At 53.0% G+C, this 5746-nt stretch overlaps 1 long non-coding RNA gene across 1 annotated transcript; it reads right to left on the minus strand.

Annotated features, from left to right (window-relative positions):
• Positions 1-510: 510 nt before the first annotated feature.
• LOC123798477 (uncharacterized) lies at positions 511-4121 on the minus strand. Its single transcript, XR_006781312.2, has 4 exons — positions 3450-4121; positions 2593-2679; positions 1950-2096; positions 511-1310 (listed from the first exon to the last, which is right to left on the minus strand). It is a non-coding gene; the product is annotated as an uncharacterized LOC123798477 (long non-coding RNA).
• Positions 4122-5746: the final 1625 nt, after the last annotated feature.

The raw sequence follows: 5746 nt of genomic DNA on the forward strand, positions 1-5746 counted from the left end.
CCTTAGAATGAAGGCGTAGGTAGGGGTCTCCTCTCTCATCCTGCAGATGGGCAAACTGAGGCTGGAACCGTCTTAGCAAGCAGAAGGTGGAAGCCGGGAGACACCTGGGGACTTGAACTTGTTCAGGGGTGGCAGATGGGTTTCATCTACGTGCCATCTGTGACCAAGTGGTCCTGCTGCCTGGGGCCTGGGGTCTCCAGGTGGGCCCAGCAGGAAGGAGGGCCAAGATCTGTTGGTATGTCTGCCATGGGCTGGGTGTGGGGAACAGGGCAGGGAGATGGGAAAGTCTCTCAGACTGAGAAGATGTGCCAAGGCCTGCAGGGCCCACAGAGAGTCAGATACACAAAGATTTCAGGGGCGGGGGAGACCCACTCAGGACAGAGAGCTCATGCAGGGTGCAGAGAAGACAGAAGCCTGATGAGGAGGCTGTCCCAGATGCCCCGGCCAAAGAAGATGGTTCTGGCACATATCCTGGGATGGGGGGCAAGGAGATTCAGAAACACACCCCACCCCACCCCCTGCCCAGTACAGGCCAGATTAAAGAGATCTGTGGATGGGCAGCTGGGAGTGGTACCTTCTATCTTTGCAAGTCAGCCTGGGAGCTGCTGAACCTTTTTTTGGTGCCCAGCTCTCTTTTCAGGGGGAAAAAAAAAAAAAAAAGCCACAGCAGCTCAGGATACCTGAGGGCGATGCGGGTGTGAAGAGTCAGAGGGCGCACAGAGACCTGTTTCAGTCTGTGGTCCAGGGAACCATGTCCCCACCTGGTGGGCCCTTGGGCTACAGGGCTGATAGTGTGGCCTCTAAGCCAGATTTGCTGGCTCTTCTTACCTCTGAGCCAGGCTCAGAGTGGAGACTATGATGGGAGCCTGCAGAAGGTACAGGAAATGGGGGCTGCACCCCTTACTGGGTAAAGAGGCAAATCAAGGAGACCTATTAAGTTTCTGGATAAAGGTCTGTCCGGTGAGGGCCACAGAACCCTAAGAAGTCCCTCCTTGCCACGCAGGCCTCTGAGCTCAGGGAATAGCATGGCTGTTAACATGGAAGCAGCGAGGCTGTGGCAGCCTTTGGGGGTGCTGGTACCCTGCGATATGCCCACAATACCAGACCACTCAGAGTCCAAGGTTCTCGTCTCTTCCCAGGACCCCGGGCACCATCTCATCTCCTTCTGGGGCTGCCTGGAACGCGGAGCCAGAGGATGGGACCGGAGGCTGTCGGAAGAGCAGGGTCCTCCTTGCTCTTTCGCTGCTTCCCAGCGTGTGTCCTTGGACACGTTGCTTACCGCTGTGAACCTCGAGTGTCCATTTTCATATCTGGAAAATGAGAAGGGTCATAGCCACCTTAGTGAACACCAACTGTGTTCCAGGAAATGCTCTAAACCCTTCACACATTTTATTTATTTTATTATTTTTTTTAAGATGTATTTATTTGAGAGAGAGACAGCATGAGCCGGGGGGGGGGGTGTGAGGCGGGCAGAAGGAGAAGGGGAGAGAGATTCTCAAGCAGACTCTGCACTGAGTGCAGAGCCCAACATGGGGCTCGATCCCACGACCCTGAGCTCATGACTGAGTTGAAACCAAGAGTTGGAGGTTCAATGGGCTGCACCACCCAGGTGCCCCCTTTCATACGTTTTAAATCATTCCTTAAAACCAGTCTAGGGTGCACGTACTACTCTGGGGCTCGTGGGCAGTTGAGGAAGTAAGGCCCAGAGAGGCAGAGCACTTTAGCTGAGATCACACTAGCAGAGCCAGGCTGACCCGACAAGGTCCCCGATCTTTACCTTCCAGGGTCAGTGAGGAGTGAAGTGACACACGGAGTGGGCCCGGCTCCAAGCCTGGCACGCAGGAACCTCACAGCCCGTGTCCGCGGCTGGTAGGGCTGATGGGAGGTGTGTGGGTTGGCTAGGGCTGCCATAGATGGATGGCTTAGACATTAGAAACAGGGTTTCTCACCAATCTGCAGGGTGGAAGTCTGCGATCAGGGTGTCGGCGAGGCTGGTTTCTTCTGAGGCCTCTGTCCTTGGGTCAGAGCTGACACCCCCTCCGTGTAGGTTCACCTCGTCTTACATCTGCTCGTGTCTGGGTCCAGATCTCCTCTTCCTGCGAGGACACCAGACACATGGATTAGGGCCCAATGACCTCGCTTTAACTCAGTCGCCTCTTTGAGACACTGTCTCTAAATGCATTCACATTCGGAGTTACTGGGGGCTTAGGACTCCGAATACCGAACTTGAGGGGACATCACTGAGCCCATCACAGTGGGAGATGTGGTTGCTGGTAACCAGGGCAGGGGCAGACAAGGACCAGGACCCAGAGCCCTGGTCAGGGGTAAGAGACTGGCTCAGGCTTGGAACCTGGACACCACGTCAGGGCCACCCCCTGAGGGTAGGGCCCACAGGGGAGGAGAGCTCCCTCTCCCAGCTTCACCCACTCAGCCCCCCACGTGGGAGTTGGTGCCCCAGTACTGTGGGGCCGGTCTCCCCAAACCTCGCCTCCATGAAGACCTTGTCCCCAAGGCCAGAAAGGGCACGTGGGCCCCTGTGGCCACCCAGACAGCTTGTTGCCATCTTCCCTCTTGCCCAGCCGGATCGTGTACCGAGAACATGCTTGTGGGATCAGGAAGCTTCCTCCAGCTCTTGCTCTTCCTCAGGAAGACCTTCTCAGACCTCCTCGGGAATTCCGCCTGCCAAGAAACATGACAATAAAGGGATCCCTCAAACTCACTCAGGGACTCAGCGCTTTTCAACATGTTTTATTTCGGCCTTGCACTTGGCTGGGTTTGGCCAGTCCTGGAATGTGTGCTGACCACAGCCCCAGATGTGGCCTTAATGCCTTCAGAAGTCAAATCCTGGAGCCACCACCACAGCTGGGCCTGGGCTCATCCAGGGGAGAGGGGGCTTCCCACTGCTGTCGGCTGCCCCCTCTTCTCCCAAAGATGCCCCTCCTCTCCAGCTTGCTGCCACCACCATCACTGTCACCTGAACAACTACAGTTTGCCTCCTGGGTGGTCTGTCTCGTTCCCCACAAAACAGCCAGAGGGACCTTCCCATACGTCATTGGATCAGATCCGTCCCCAACTTAAAGGCTGTTAAGAAAGTCCAGACCTGACCTGATGCTGTCCCCAGCCTCCTTCTGCCCAGCCTGGCCTTGCACTTGCTGCCCTCTGCCTAGGATGCTGGAGTGCTAAGTGTGCTCTCGCTTCCTGCCGGCTCCCCCAGGCTCTCATGAGCCCCTCCTTCTCCAAGAGCTTTGAACTTCTCGGCCTTCCAAGCACCCACTGCATGGCTGACACTGGCGAGCACGCCCACACTCTCCGCTTCTTCTGCAGCTAGGGCCTGTGTCTGTCTGGATCATGAGTGGAGAATGCCTGCCTCTTGCGTTCACCAGAGGCTCCAAAAGAACTAGGGAATGATTTATTCTACCCAGACATCTCTGAGCTCTGAGACCTCCTACCTCCTGTGTCCTTGGGACTCTTTCAACCAGAACCAGGGCTGAACTTGGGGCAGGGGTCTCGGGGTAAAAACACTCTGCCCAGGCGTCCACATCCTCTGATAGGCTCGGTCTGCCCCAGCTGCTCCTGGATGCGCGGAAGCTTCTGCTGTCCTCCCAGAGCACAGACACTCCTCCTGAAGGACTTAGTCAAGGTCACTGTATTAGTTTCTCAGGGCTTCTGTAACAAATCCCCACAAACGTAGTCACTTAACACAACACAAAAGCATTACCTTACAGATCTGGGGGTCAAAAGCCTGAAATGGGTCTCACTGGGTAAAATCAAGGTGTTGACAGGACTGCGTTCTTTCTGGAGGCTCTAGAATCCATTTCCTTGTCTTTTCCAGCCTGTGAAAGCCACACATGTTCCTTGGCTCATGGCCCCTTCTTCTATCTTCAAATCCAGCAGCAGGGCATCTTCAGTATCTGATTCCTACCTCCTCTTCTGCCTCTCTCTCTTTCACTTTACAGGACCCTTGTGATTGCACTGGATGCACCAGGATAATCAAAGAAAATCACTTTATCTTTTTATTTTTTTAAAGATATACTTATTTATTTGAGAAGGGGTGGAGGGAGAGGGGAAAAGTCTCAGGAAGGCTCCACACTCAGCGTGGAACTTGATGAAGGACCTGATCTCACGACCCTGAGACCACCACCTCGGCCGCAACCTAAAGTCAGACACCCCACTGACTGTGCCACCCAGGCACCCTGAAAATCTTTTTATCTTAAAGTTAGCTGATAGCAACTTTAATTGCATCTGCAACCTTAGTCCCCTTGTCATCGTACATGCCATATTCACAGATTCCAGGGCCTGGACCTAGACACTGGGGGCCTTATTCTGCCTACTACAAGGAAGGGCCTCGTGGCCCCACTAGAGAGGGGGCACAGGTGGCAGGCGAGTTGGCCCTGGATGCAACCACCTCAGTTCAAGTTCACTACTTACCAGCCATGTGACCTTGGGCATAGCCCTTTTGTGAACTCGAGTCTCCTCATTTTTAAAATGGGGGACAAAGGTGCCTGGCTGGCTCAGTTGGAAGAAGATGCGATTTTTGATCTTGGGGTCGTGAGTTTGAGGCCCACACTGGGGGCAGAGATTACTTGAATAAATAAATATTTAAAAAATAAAAATAAGGGGCGCCTGTGTGGCTCAGTTGATTGAATATCCGACTTGTGATCTCAGCTCAGATCATGATCTCTCGGTGGTGGGATTGAGCCCCAGGTCGGGCTCTGCCCTCAGCGTGGGGTCTGCTCAAGATGCTCTCCCTCTCCCTCTGCTCCTCCCCTCATTCGAGCACGTGCACTCTCTCTCTAAAATAAATAAATAAATCTTAAAAACAATAATGAAATAGAATGAAATTAAATGGGGGACAATGCCATACCTCCATGCAATGGAATACTTCTCAACAGCGAAAAGGAGTAGACTATTGACCCATGCAGCAAGGTGGAGGGGTCCCAAAATTATTACGAGTGGACGAAATCAGACCAAAAAAGTACATACTGCAAGATTTGGATTCTATGACATTCCAGAAAATGCAGATGAATTTATGATAACAGAAAGCAGATCAGCAGTTACTCAGGGACAGAAGCAGCCAGGACGGTGGGTGGGGAGCAGGGATCCCAAGGGGCCCAAGGAAACTTCAGAGGGTGACAGACATGTTCCTGTCTTGATCGTGTTGATGTGTGTTGATATGTGTGTGTGGGTGTGCGGGTGTGTGTGTAGACGTCAAACTCTATCCTTTAAAAGGTAGAGTTTACTGTATTCAGTTATACCGCAATAAAGCCATTAGAAAGTGCTAGATGATGGTAGTTTCCCTTCATTGGGCGGTGGTGTAGTAAATGAGTTAATTCATGAAAAACCGTAGGTTGACACCTGGCACGTAGTGAACATTCAAAAAGCGCTGGCCAGCGTCATCATCGGTGTTGCTGTCATGGTTAAACAGCAGTGTTTCTCCACTCTGGCTGCCCCTGAGGAGCCCCTGGCAGGTATTTTTAAAGCACCAAGACCTGGGCCCCCCCTGGACAGAGTGTGGCTCCGCTGACCTGGGGCAGGGCCTGTGGCTGAGCCTTTGTGAAGAGGCTCACGGGATTTTATAGGAATTGAACGAGTCAGGATTTTTCTTCGCTGTACTATCAGCCATCTAGTCCCATGATGTGGAAACTATGTCAGTATCTTCCAGATAGTTCTGTCATGCAGGCCAGCTCCTGCAGAGCAACCACTCTGGCCTCCTTCACGCATCATCATTCAGCACATGTAACCTACT

The sequence above is a fragment of the Ursus americanus genome, chromosome 21 (genome assembly GCF_024610735.1).
Source record: "Ursus americanus isolate L20-20 chromosome 21, mUrsAme1.1.p, whole genome shotgun sequence".
Lineage (NCBI taxonomy): Eukaryota > Metazoa > Chordata > Mammalia > Carnivora > Ursidae > Ursus > Ursus americanus.